Here is a 15,000-nt window from a genome sequence, read left to right as displayed (position 1 = left end):
CTACCCTATACCTCCGTCTATCCCTCCCCATGGAGCCTCTACTACCCTCTTCCGCCATTTCTATCATTATATACATATAAATCCTCTTACTGCTCTTGCTAAATAATCAGCTGATCAACTGTGCGTCTAAGCTGACGACTCCTCTAAAGGGAAACCTGTGCTGACCTTGAGACCAAGACAGGTTAATTACCGTCTTTAGGGTGTCTCTTTTTTTCCCCACTTTACAAACAAAACTTACTTTCCTGGAGGCTGTTGCTTCTACTGCTTCTTTTCTCTTCTCGCTCTTCCACTTCTTCGCCCCCATCTTCTTTTTTCCTCCCCTTCTTAATTTTTCTCCCAATTCCGACGTCGCCGAAACTCAAAATCCATCTCAAAATCCATTTCCATTCCTAGCGTGCGCAACAAAATTTAACCAATAACCCAAAAGTTTCTGCTCCACTCGTTGCAACAAAGGCAAGAATTCAATTTCCATTTGATATTCGTGAGATGGCGCGCGGTGCCGAAGGGCGGAGCGGATGGGGAGGCCCCCAGAAACCTCTCTCTCTCTCTCTCTCTCTCTCTCTCTCTCTCTCTCTCTCTCCACACACACAAGTAGAAGCAGACGAACGCATGGAGCTCTACCACTTTCTTACGAGAAAAGAGGGGGGCCTTTCAAATAGATCTCTCTCTCTCTCTCTCTCTCTCTCTCTCTCTCTCTCTCTCTCTCTCTCTCTCTCTCTCTCTCTCTCAAACACACGCACACACACACGCACACGCAAACCAATATGATGACATATACATGGAAACTGTACTTATGTAAGATCACCAAACGCATTTTGCCACCATCAAGAAATGACAATCGCAGTACCAGTTCTAAAATTATTTATCTATTTAAAGAAAAAAAAATATAAAATATAAATTTCACGGGATCAGCTTAAAATGAGACTTTGGTCTCGAGGGGGTTGAATGATTTATTCTGAGAAATTAACAAGTATTAAAACACTAATCTCAGGGGTTTTCATTAAAACAGTAGGACTGTTGACTCTTGGAAGCCGGCAATCTTCAAAGAACAGGTCTTATCACTTACTCCGGCTCAAACGCAAAGATTATTTTCCCTCTCATTTTCACTTCTTTCTGTTTTATTGGTTTTAATTCTTGATAAATTTTGGTTTCTATAAACCCTGAGTAAACAATAAAGTGGTTTTTTCTATCCTCATAGGAATGAAATGGAGGACATACTTGTAATATTAGCAAGAAATTATAGTTAATTAGGATATTGTTATAAAACAGTTTTCGGAGATTATGTGCCATCCTTTTCGGAATAAACAAATTGCAATTAATTTGATAAACAACCAACCTAAAATGACCTAACTGTAAAACAAAGAAAATTCCAACATAAATAAAGGCAATGAAAAGTGAAATCTTAAAAAATCAGAATAATCAAAGAAAATGTAAAAAAGAATATTATAAAAGAGTAAAAACACGTGAATGTGCAATCGCTGATAAACTAGAAAAAGGTAAAAAGCAGTGAAAAGGTTGAGAAGCAGAGATAGAAGAGTCAAGGGATCACCAATATATTTTCCTCTAAAAGTCAGGGATTCTCACGGATCTAAATATTATATATTCTTTTAAATTCTGTGAAATATTCATGTATTTTTCATTAGCAGGGTGAGATGAAATAAAAGTTTTCTGAATGATGGTATGTATATATATATATATATATATATATATATATATATATATATATATATATATATATATATATATATATATGGAGATGAAAACTTGCCAAACCCCAGACATGAATAAGGACATGTCTGAGGTCTTTGTCCTATAGTGGATTAAAAACGGTTGCATATGTTGTTGATATATATATATATATGTGTATATATATACATATATATATATATATATATATATATATATATATATATATATATATATATATATATATATATGAATATATATATATATATATATATATATATAGAGAGAGAGAGAGAGAGAGAGAGAGAGAGAGAGAGAGAGAGAGAGAGAGAGAGAGAGGGAGAGAGAGAGAGAGAGAGAGATAAATATATGTATGACTGGATCTAAACGGGCCAGGATTCCAACCTATTCTATGCTTCTGAAGAAGAGAGTGGACTTATCCCTTCGGCCATCAAGATATAGATAGGTTGAATTTGGGATTGAAATCAGCGTATATCTACAGTAACTAGCTAATTCGTATATACATACATATTCACATAGACTACATATATATATATATATATATATATATATATATATATATATGTATATATATATATATATATATATATATATATATATATCTATATATATACACAACTATATATATGTATGTGTATATACTGTATATATATCATCATCATCATCATCTCCTCCTACGCCTATTGACGCAAAGGGCCTCGGTTAGATTTCACCAGTTGTCTCTATCTGGAGCTTTTAATTGAATACTTCTCCATTCATCATCTCCTACTTTGTGCTTCATAGTCCTCATCATAGGCTTGGGTCTTCCAACTCTTCTTGTGCCTTGTGGAACCCAAATGAACTTTTCTCTACAGTGGTCTTGTCTTTGGTTCACCATCTGATTTTAAAGGATGATCGGAGCAGTGGAACATCTTGTGTTTCAATAGTATGAGGGCGTGAGTCTAACAACCTAATCCAAAAATACTTACTTATATCCGGATCCACGCATCTTTAAGTAAAAGAAAAATGGTGGAATATTTTCCTTTACCGTAAGTCTTTCTCCCTAACGAGGGGTGATCAGCGCAAGATCTATAAAAATAATTAGACCTTGGCTCTAAGATTGCCTGACTTCCTATTCTAGGCAAGTTTTATTAGGATAATTAATGCACTTCTCTACCCTAGTTATTCGTTCGAACATGGCAAAATGGATTTTTCCACAAAGGCATACAAAGCAGTTTCACTTTGTTGAAGTCGAAATTTGGTCTATCCCTCGAGAGTTATGGTAACTCTCTGTTTATCTATCTATCTATCTATATTTGTAAGCACCATAAGTTTTTTCCCATGCATAGGGTGGCTTCAGAAGGGGCTACCCATCAAGTTTTCTTTAGGAAATTAGGGCGTGGGGATTTGTTTTTAGTATTAGCAATGAAAGATATATATATATATATATATATATATATATATATATATATATATGTGTGTGTGTGTGTGTGTGTGTGTGTGTATATATGTGTATATATATATGTATATATCTGCATACATAATAATAATAATAATAATAATAATAATATTAATAATAAAAATGATATTCATATATGTTACTTTTGCACATTTAAACGAGTTTTTTTTCATATTTAAAATAAGCCATATATTTTAATGCATTAATGTCTGGATTCTCTTACCGACCTCTGGATCAGAGTCTCGAGGCGAAATCACTCAAAGACAATAGCATCTAACCGACCGGGAATCGAACCCTGGTCCAGGATGCTTGGGTTCGATTCCCGGTCGGTCAGATGCTATTGTCTTTGAGTGATTTTGCCTCGAGACTCTGATCCAGAGGTTGGTAAAAGAATCCAGACATTAATGTATTAGAATATAAAGCTTATTTGAAATATCAAAAATACACTTTTAAATTTGCATATATATATATATATATATATATATATATATATATATATATGTGTGTGTGTGTGTGTGTGTGTGTGTCAGTATAAGCCAGTGTCAGGAAAATGAAATATGTCATTCTGACTAAAAGGTTTAAACTTGAAAGTCGTCGGTGGAAACATAAATTTAGTGCCAAGTTCTTTAGAAGTTAATATGTGTTAGGTTAGCATATATAAACCATAAGGGTAATCGTTCAGGAAAGCAAATAATAGTGAAATGTAATTCACAAATTACCTATTTCAAAGTAACTGAGATATCACGATGTTATTATGTCCGTTTTATACATAATAATAAATCATGAGGAGAGTCGTATGTTTGTGAAAATGATTTCAAACATAATATATGCACTTGACATGTTAGAACCAAAGTTAATCACCAGTCTGAAATGACATTCAATCTTGTAAACTATTTTGCTTCTAATTAATGACTTTATCTTGCAATAAATGTGAGCAATATATCATCGACTATTATTATTATTTTCATCATATACAGTATACATATTTACACACACATGTATATAGTATATACTGTATATATATATATATATTCTACCATTATTTCAATAACATTAGTAGCTTGAGGCATGAATTATAATTTCGACGTATGCTATCATTAGTATTTGTCAAATTACATTCTCTGACTTGAATTATTAAATTCATATCTGGTTTTCTGTCGATTTTATCACAAGCCAAAGAATTTCTTTTGTCGCCCAGTTAGACCGAACCTTATCTCGATTCTATTGAGGAATTTTTGGTCCCTTTAGGCTCTGAAGCGTAAGAGCAGTTGTGAGGTCCTAAGGAAAGACTTAATCCTAATCTAATGCCGACCTTCTCTTGGGACAATGGGACAATGTTTGCTCTACAGATGAAAACTCAGATGTGGCGGCTTCCGGAGACCGGACTGGATGGTGCCCTACCCTTCTACCTACCTATGGCCATACCCCAATACCCTACCCAACCCCAATGGCACCAGTTTAAGCCTGGGAGGTACCCCTGACCCCCCTCTATCCCTATCAGGTGGTATCAGACCTGGCTATGATAGTACCCCTGGGCTAATCCTACCCAGCCCTTGTGGTGGCACTTCTCTCCGATATGGACTCTTCTGTTATAACCAAGTGCTTGTTGGTATTTGAACATTTTATAGGTTCGAACTACCACTTTTTTTTCCTTTTATTCGACTGACTATGGGCTTCATGGTGATGGCTATATCAATCTATCTATCTATCTATCTACAGTATCTATACACACACATACATATATATATATATATATATATATATACACGTATATATATACATGTGTATATATATATATATATAGTATATACTCAAATAAGCCATATGTATATATACATATACTGTGTATATATATATATATATATATATATATATATATATATATATATATATATATATATATATATATATATTTGTTACATGCATAGTGTGTCTTGATCCTACTGACTGCATGCACTAATATATGGCCATATACCTATACGAGATTTTCACCACTGATCTCAACAAATTTCACACTGCAATAAATTAAAATAAGAAAATGAAGATCTACTTATATGTTAACAAACAGATTTGGCAATTAGAAAACATTTTCTTTACTTTGAGGCTTCTAGTGTTGTGTGGGGGACAAAACTAGAGGACTTGAAGATCACTATTTAAAAAATACAAAAATAGAATATTTCACACTATCTTATTCAAGTAATCTTTTTTTTTATTTAACAAAATAAAATTAAATCGTTTTGTTATTGCACCTTTATTTACGGTTTAGATATATATCATTCTTAAAAGAAAGACAGGATTAATGATTCGGGAAAATACTGAAGGAGGCAAAGAATTCCATAATCTGGTCGTGAATGGTATTAAATTCGTATGCGTATCACATCTAGACTCCCAGAACACTGTTCCATACCATAAACGCTAACGAATATAGTCAAAGCGGATGTCCTATATGATAAACTTCTCCAATGAAACGAATCATACAATGTATAACGTAATATTTATTTAAAAATTTATTTTTCTATCTAACACAGACTTTCTACGGCCAGTAAACTACAAATATAACACTATAAACACTGGGATGTTCCCATGACAGATCAGCCACATTTAATAATCCTATAAGACAAAGGAAAGGGATTTTAAAAATTCCTTGCAACAAGAAAGAGAACAGGAAATATGTCACTCTTTTCACATGGGGTCAATATTCTCTTCTATAAAAAATTATGTTGCGATGACGAAGAATTCCAAGAAGAAAAGGGAGTATAAGAAGTTAATGTTGGAAATGTAAGCTAAAATATAAGCGAATAAATTATTGAGAATATAAATGTAAAAGAAAGATAAGATGATTTAGAAGCAAGGAGAGGCGCGGAAGAAGTAGAAGAAATTATTTAAAAATAAGGAAGTAGAAAAAATTATCTTAAAATGAAGTAGAAGTAATTATTTCAAAATGAAGAAGTAGAAGAAATTATTTCAAAATGAAGTGGTAGAAGATATTATTTCAAAACGAAGTAGAAGAAATTATTTCAAAATGAAGTGGTAGAAGATATTATTTCTAAACTAAGTAGAAGAAATTATTTCAAAATGAAGAAGTGGAAGAAATGATTTCAAAATGAAAAAGTAGAAGAAATTATTTCAAAATGAAGAAGAAGAAATTACTTCAAAACGAAGTAGAAGAAATTATTTCCAAATAAAGAAGTGGAAGAAATTATTTCAAAATGAAGAAATAGAAGAAATTATTTCAAAATGAAAAAGTAGAAGAAATTATTTCAAAATGAAGAAATAGAAGAAATGATTTCAAAATGAAAAGGTAGAAGAAATTATTTCAAAATGAAGAAGAGGAAGAAGATATAAGAGAAATCCGAAAAGCAAATGGTCTTCAGATTCCAGCATCTTCTTCAATCGAAGCAAAACAGAGAGGAATCCGTTAAGGTTTCTCGAAATTCCAACTTTCGGCAACATTCCCCATTCCTATTCTATAATCCGGGCCCCTCCTGGTCCGGACTTCCTCAAGCTGTCCCTCACTGCCAATCAGACTTATAATTAGTCTCGAGCAGGTGAGGATCAATTAGCAAAACTCTTGAGACAAGTTGACGAGACGTTGGATTTCCCCTCTGGAGGTGAAGGAATTCCTTGTGAATTCGCTGGAAACTTGAATGACATCGGATTTCGAAAAGCAATTACGCTAAGCAATATTAAAAGCAGGGTTTTACGTAAAGTATTTTCATTACAACAGAGCATGCGCTGATAAGTTCTTTTCTTAATAAAGAAATTCTGCGCAGATAAGTTCTTTTCTTAAAGAAATTCTGCGCAGATAAGTTCTTTTCTTAATAAAGAAATTCTGCGCGGATAAGTTCTTTTCTTAATAAAGAAATTCTGCGCTGATAAGTTCTTTTCTTAATAAAGAAATTCTTCGCAGATAAGTTCTTTTCTTAATAAAGAAATTCTGCGCAGATAAGTTCTTTTCTTAATAAAGAAATTCTGCGCAGATAAGTTCTTTTCTTAATAAAGAAATTCTGCGCAGATAATGTTATGTTTCCAAATTTGGTTTTCTTTATATAAAGATTTCATATATGATACATATCAAGTTAATCAAATATTCAAACCCATTTCTGATGTATATTACGAAAATACGAAATATTTTCTAGTCTAAATCCATCACAACAGTTTACATTACAAGGGAAGATTTTGTTTTCAAAAGCTCTAAATAAACAGAGTAACGAGATTATCCCAACATTCATCATTGAAGGTAAATAATTATGAAAAACCTGGAACTCATTTTAGGGTCTGGTAAATATGCTTTCATCTCCTAATATCGGTCTGGGCCGAATCAAAATCTTATTCCTTTGTCAGCATAAACTTCTTATTATGATAACAAGAGAGAGAGAGAGAGAGAGAGAGAGAGAGAGAGAGAGAGAGAGAGAGAGAGAGAGAGAGAGAGAGAGAGAGAGAGAGAAGTATAAATGCTAAGCCTTTCCACAGTCTATCTGAAATTGTTAGGTCGGTTATTTCAATCGACAAATTCTCGAGATGGTGAAATTAGTTTTGTTATTGACTGAGGGCCTCAGGCGAATCTTGCCGACGACTGCTTCCTCCTCCTCCCTCCTCCTCCTCCTCCTCCTCCTCCTCCTCCTCCTCCTCCTCCTCCTCCTCCTCTGCCTTTTCCACTTCTTCCATTTGCAATTTTTTCTTCAACTTCCATCTCAGAGACAACTGTATTCTCTTTCTTCCAATTGTATTTTTTAAGACTTCTGTCTTGCATAGACTATCATCTTGTTCTTCTTCTGCATAGCCATCGACAGCCTACTCCTTATAATATAATTATTATCATCATTTACAAGCCAAGTTACAACCCTACTTGGAAAATCAGGATGCTATAAGCCTAACGGTTACAACAGGGAAAATAGCCCACAGAGGAAAGGAAATAACATAGAATAGAGGCTATGGCACTACCAACACTATAGAACAATAGTTTGATTTTGGAGTGTCCTTCTCCCAGATGAGTTGCTTACCATAGCTAGAGTCTCGTCTACCTTTGTTTAGTGGAAAACAGCCACTGAACAATTACAGTGCTGCAGTTATACCCTTGAGTGAAGAAGAATTTTTCGGTTATCTTAGTGTTGTTAGGTGTATGAGGAAAGAGAAGAATGTATAAAGAATAGTCCAGACCATTCGGTTATTTGTAGGTAAGGGAAAATAAGCAGTAACCAGAGAGTGATCCAATATAGTACTATCTGGCTAGTCAAAGGCCCTAATATCCCAACGGGTGGCTGGTGCTTTGGCCTATCTTTATTTTTCATATTTACTCGCAATTATCTTATTATAACAGCACATTAACCTCAAATACTCTTTTCATCTCTTTTATGTTCATCTTCTGTCTTCTTTCGACGACACCCGGCTTCTAATTTCATATAAGTTTTGAACATAATTTTAATTTGCTTATAGACTTTCAAGGAATTCGTACATATCAATATACTCCAGCCAATCAGGATGAGAAGTGTTCTGATGCTACTTTGGAATTCGCTTCCTGCTTGGGTTCATATGATAATTTCTTCTTTTATTTGAGCTTTGTCTAGATAATGGCTTATAGATACCTATTAAATCAATCATTGCATTAAATACCATACACACATTCAACTAGTGATGTAGACAAGGAAGTGATTTATATTTCCTTTAGAAAATTTTCTCAACGTAAATGAACAAACTGAATAGAATTGTCAATATCTCGGCCAAAGATTGATAACTGCATAACACACTAATTTTTATCATCCCATTTTGCTAAAATTTGGCCCTTTCTAATAAAACAACCCTAACAGGTTATTAATATACCAAACATGCTTCAACAGAACCGAAATTCTATATGTGAACGAGAATATAACAGGATGAAGAGCATAAGACATAAATAGAGATAAGGTCAATACGGGTTTAAGTTTTGACATTTTTATGAAATGACTGATAATAAAAAGCTTAACATTGCCCAAAAGGCAGAAAGCACAAATTTCCTTGAACGAAAGACTGAATCTCTGAAATCTCTGAAGTGCCTCACATGAAAAAAAACAGTCTCAAACTAGGTCAAAAATGGACTCAGACTGGAGCCAAACATCCACGATACAAAAACGTCTCAAACACCCTTCGAAACGGTTGCTGAGCAACGTAATGATATGGTTCTTAGAACCTCGACTTGTTTTGTAACTCCCTCGACAAATTTTCTTATATTTACAAGATGGCCAGAGTGCATTTTCTTCTGACCTGACGAATTATAGGGAAGGCAGAAAAACAGGCTAGGCTTCGTCGAATTTGCCTGAAATATACAACATTAACTGTCCTTTTATTTAGAGAAGACACACAGTTATAAACATGCAGTATGCTACTATATTAATATACAGTAGTAGTAAAAGTCATTACCAAAATTAGTTAAGTCTCTAAGGTAACGACACTCGTACTTCTTACATGAAACTTAAGCAGAAAACTTTTGGAAATAAAGGAGACCTAGTTAGGACCTTTCCTTTTTTTATGAGAATATCAAAAAACCTAATCAACTTAAACCTGTTGTCTGTGATAGATTTAGAATTTTATTGTGATTACATTAATTTCTCGCTGTAGATTGTATATAGAGATGAAAATCAAAAGCCACTAAATTAGCTAAACAATGATTTGCTTGGAAATAAGCCTAAAATAGAATGCGTCTAGCAGATAGAATGATGATATATAGATGATTTTTGGGGGAGGATATCAATTATGAACTAGAAACTCAAACTGAAGTAATAATGTGCTCTCTAACGAATATATGTGAAACATTCAAAAACTTCCACCATGCTCATAAATCAAAAGGGTAGCTGCCATAAAAAAAAAAAATTCCCTTCCTAAACACAAGTCCTTAGTCTCCATGAATAGAGAACCCCTTTCCTGAAAAGCAAAAGTAAAGGGTATTTGTTTTTTGAAGTACAAGACCTCTTTCCAGAGCACCAGTCCAAGACTTTTATAGCCTGAAAGTCTTACTTATCCAGAACGACGATCCAAAAATTCTAAATCTTTAAAAAAGAAATCTCAGTTCGCGGTTACATCATGTAAAGAGAGCCTTGAAGATGATTATTCAAAGAGTGACAATGGTTGTGAAAACAAGGAATGAATTCAGAACTACTGAATGAAGTGTCTGTGGGCGAATTCATTTTGAGGAACCAACTGGATACAGTCTTTGGGCCAGCTCACTTTGAGGAACCAACTGAACACTGTGTCAGTGAGTGAGCTCATTTTGAGGAACCAACTGAATGCAGTCTGTGAGAGAGTTCATTTTGAGGAACCTACTGAATACAGTGTCTGTGGGAGAGCTTATTTTGAGGAACCAACTGAAAACAATCTATGAGCGAGCTCATTTTGAGGATCCAACTGAATACAGTCTGTAGATGAGCTCACTTTGAGGAACCAACTGTGGGCGAGATTATTTGGAGGAACCAGCTGAAACAGTATGTGGGCGAGGTAATTTTTAGGAGCAAAATGAATACAGTATCTGTGGGCGAGCTCATTTTGAGGAACCAAATGAATACAGTGTTTGTGGGCGAGCTAATTTTGAGGAACCTACTGAAGATAGTCTATGGGCGAGCTCATTTTGAGAAACCAACTGAATACAGTGTCTGTGGAAAAGATCACTTAGAAGAGCCAACTGAATACAGTGTCTGTGGGCGAGCTCATTTTGAGGAACCAACTGAATACAATATTTGTGGGAAAGCTCATTTTGAGGAACCAACTGAATACAGTGTCTGAGCTCATTTTGAGGAACCATCTGAATACAGTGTCTGTGGGTGAGCTCATTTTGAGGAACCAACTGAATACAGTGTCTGAGGGAGAGCTCATTTTAAGGAACCAACTGAATACAGTGTCTGAGCTCATTTTGAGGAACCATCTGAATACAGTGTCTGTGGGTGAGCTCATTGTGAGGAACCAACTGAATACAGTGTCTGAGGGAGAGCTCATTTTAAGGAACCAACTGAATACAGTGTCTGTGGGAGAGCTCATTTTGAGAAACCAACTGAATACAGTGTCTGTGGGTGAGCTCATTGTGAGGAACTAACTGAATACAGTGTCTGAGGGAGAGCTCATTTTGAGAAACCAACTGAATACAGTGTCTGTGGGCGAGCTCATTTTGAGGAACCAACTGAATACAGTGTCTGAGGGAGAGCTCATTTTGAGGAACCAACTGAATACAGTGTCTGAGGGAGAGCTCATTTTGAAGAACCAACTGAATACAGTGTCTGAGGGAGAGCTCATTTTGAGGAACCAACTGAATACAGTGTCTGAGGGAGAGCTCATTTTGAGGAACCAACTGAATACAGTGTCTGTGGGCGAGCTCATTTTGAGGAACCAACTGAATACAGTGTCTGAGGGAGAGCTCATTTTGAGGAACCAACTGAATACAGTGTCTGTGGGCGAGCTCATTTTGAGGAACCAACTGAATACAGTGTCTGAGGGAGAGCTCATTTTGAGGAACCAACTGAATACAGTGTCTGAGGGAGAGCTCATTTTGAGGAACCAACTGAATACAGTGTCTGAGGGAGAGCTCATTTTGAGGAACCAACTGAATACAGTGTCTGAGGGAGAGCTCATTTTGAGGAACCAACTGAATACAGTGTCTGAGGGAGAGCTCATTTTGAGGAACCAACTGAATACAGTGTCTGAGGGAGAGCTCATTTTGAGGAACCAACTGAATACAGTGTCTGAGGGAGAGCTCATTTTGAGGAACCAACTGAATACAGTGTCTGAGGGAGAACTCATTTTGAGAAACCAACTGAATACAGTGTCTGTGGGCGAGCTCATTTTGAGGAACCAACTGAATACAGTGTCTGTGGGCGAGCTCATTTTGAGGAACCAACTGAATACAGTGTCTGTGGGTGACCTCATTTTGAGGAACCAACTGAATACAGTATCTGTGGGAGAGCTCATTTTGAGAAACCAACTGAATACAGTGTCTGTGAGAGAGCTCATTTTGAGAAACCAACTGAATACAGTGTCTGTGGGCGAGCTCATTTTGAGAAACCAACTGAATACAGTGTCTGTGAGAGAGCTCATTTTGAGAAACCAACTGAATACAGTGTCTGTGGGCGAGCTCATTTTGAGAAACCAACTGAATACAGTGTCTGTGGGAGAGCTCATTTTGAGGAACCAACTGAATACAGTGTCTGTGGGCGAGCTTATTTTGAGAAACCAATTGAATACAGTGTCTGTGAGAGAGCTCATTTTGAGGTACCAACTGAATACAGATTCTGTGAGAGAGCTCATTTTGAGGAACCAACTGAACACAGTGTCTGTGGGCGAGCTTATTTTGAGGAACCAACTGAATACCGTGTCTGTGGGAGAGCTCATTTTGAGGTACCAACTGAATACAGATTCTGTGGGCGAGCTCATTTTGAGAAACCAACTGAATACAGTGGGAGAGCTCATTTTGAGAAACCAACTGAATACAGTGTCTGTGAGAGAGCTCATTTTGAGGAACCAACTAAATACAGATTCTGTGAGAGAGCTCATTTTGAGGAACCAACTGAACACAGTGTCTGTGGGCGAGCTCATTTTGAGGAATCAACTGAACACAGTATCTGTGGGCGAGCTCATTTTGAAGAACCAACTGAATAAAGTGTCTGTGGGTGAGCTCATTTTGAGGAACCAACTGAATACAGATTCTGTGAGAGAGCTCATTTTGAGGAACCAACTGAACACAGTGTCTGTGGGCGAGCTCATTTTGAGGAACCAACTGAACACAGTGTCTGTGGGCGAGCTCATTTTGAAGAACCAACTGAATACAGTCTGTGGGTGAGCTCATTTTGAGGAACCAACTGAATACAGTGTCTGTGGGTGAGGTCATTTTGAGGAACCCACTGAATACAGTCTGTGGGTGAGCTCATTTTGAGGAACCAACTGAATACAGTCTGTGGGCGAGCTCATTTTGAGGAACCCACTGAATACAGTCTGTGGATGAGCTCGTTTTGAGGAACCCACTGAATACAGTCTGTGGGTGAGCTCATTTTGAGGAACCAACTGAATACAGTGTCTGTGGGTGAGCTCATTTTGAGGAACCCACTGAATACAGTGTCTGTGGGTGAGCTCATTTTGAGGAACCCACTGAATACAGTCTGTGGGTGAGCTCATTTTGAGGAACCAAATGAATACAGTCTGTGGGTGAGCTCATTTTGAGGAACCAACTGAATACAGTCTGTGGGTGAGCTCGTTTTGAGGAACCAACTGAATACAGTCTGTGGGTGAGCTCATTTTGAGGAACCAGCTGAATACAGTCTGTGGGTGAGCTCATTTTGAGGAACCCACTGAATACAGTGTCTGTGGGTGAGCTCATTTTGAGGAACCCACTGAATACAGTCAGTGGGTGAGCTCATTTTGAGGAACCCACTGAATACAGTCTGTGGGTGAGCTTATTTTGAGGAACCCACTGAATACAGTGTCTGTGGGTGAGCTCATTTTGAGGAACCCACTGAATACAGTGTCTGTGGGTGAGCTCATTTTGAGGAACCAACTGAATACAGTGTCTGTGGGTGAGCTCATTTTAAGGAACCCACTGAATACAGTCTGTGGGTGAGCTCATTTTGAGGAACCAACTGAATACAGTCTGTGGGTGAGCTCATTTTGAGGAACCCACTGAATACAGTCTGTGGGTGAGCTCATTTTGAGGAACCCACTGAATACAGTGTCTGTGGGTGAGCTCATTTTGAGGAACCCACTGAATACAGTGTCTGTGGGTGAGCTCATTTTGAGGAACCCACTGAATACAGTGTCTGTGGGTGAGCTCATTTTGAGGAACCCACTGAATACAGTGTCTGTGGGTGAGCTCATTTTGAGGAACCCACTGAATACAGTGTCTGTGGGTGAGCTCATTTTGAGGAACCCACTGAATACAGTGTCTGTGGGTGAGCTTATTTTGAGGAACCCACTGAATACAGTCTGTGGGCGAGCTCATTTTGAGGAACCAACTGAATACAGTGTCTGAGGGTGAGCTCATTTTGAAGAACCAACTGAATACAGTGTCTGTGGGTGAGCTCATTCTGAGGAACCAACTGAATACAGTCTGTGGGTGACCTCATTTTGAGGAACCAACTGAATACAGTGTCTGTGGGTGAGCTCATTTTGAGGAACCCACTGAATACAGTGTCTGTGGGTGAGCTCATTTTGAGGAACCAACTGAATACAGCCTATGGGTGAGCTCATTTTGAGGAACCAACTGAATACAGTCTGTGGGTGAGCTCGTTTTGAGGAACCCACTGAATACAGTCTGTGGGTGAGCTCATTTTGAGGAACCAACTGAATACAGTCTGTGGGTGAGCTCATTTTGAGGAACCAACTGAATAGTGTGTCTGTGGGCGAGCTCATTTTGAGGAACCAACTGAATACAGTCTGTGGGTGAGCTCATTTTGATGAACCAACTGAATACAGTGTCTGTGGAAGAGCTCATTTTGAGGAACCAACTGAATACAGTGTCTGTGGGTAGCTCCTTTTGAGGAACCAACTGAATACAGTCTGTGGGTGAGCTCATTTTGAGGAACCAACTGAATACAGTGTCTGTGGGTGAGCTCATTTTGAGGAGCCAAATGAATACATTGTCTGTGGGAGAGCTGATTTTGAGAAACCAACTGAATACAGTGTCTGTGGGACACCTGATTTTGAGAAACCAACTGAATACAGTGTCTGTGGGTCAGCTCATTTTAAGGAACCAACTGATTACAGTCTGTGGGTGAGCTCATTTTGAGGAACCAACTGAATATAGTCTGTGGGCCAGCTCATTTTGAGGTACCAACTGAATACAGTGTCTGTGGGAGAGCTCATTTTGAGGAACCAACTGAATAAAATGTCTGTGTGCGAACGCTAAA

Source organism: Palaemon carinicauda, chromosome 38 (genome assembly GCF_036898095.1).
Source record: "Palaemon carinicauda isolate YSFRI2023 chromosome 38, ASM3689809v2, whole genome shotgun sequence".
In the NCBI taxonomy this organism is placed as follows: Eukaryota; Metazoa; Arthropoda; class Malacostraca; order Decapoda; family Palaemonidae; genus Palaemon; species Palaemon carinicauda.
Note: the sequence above shows the minus strand (reverse complement) of the source record.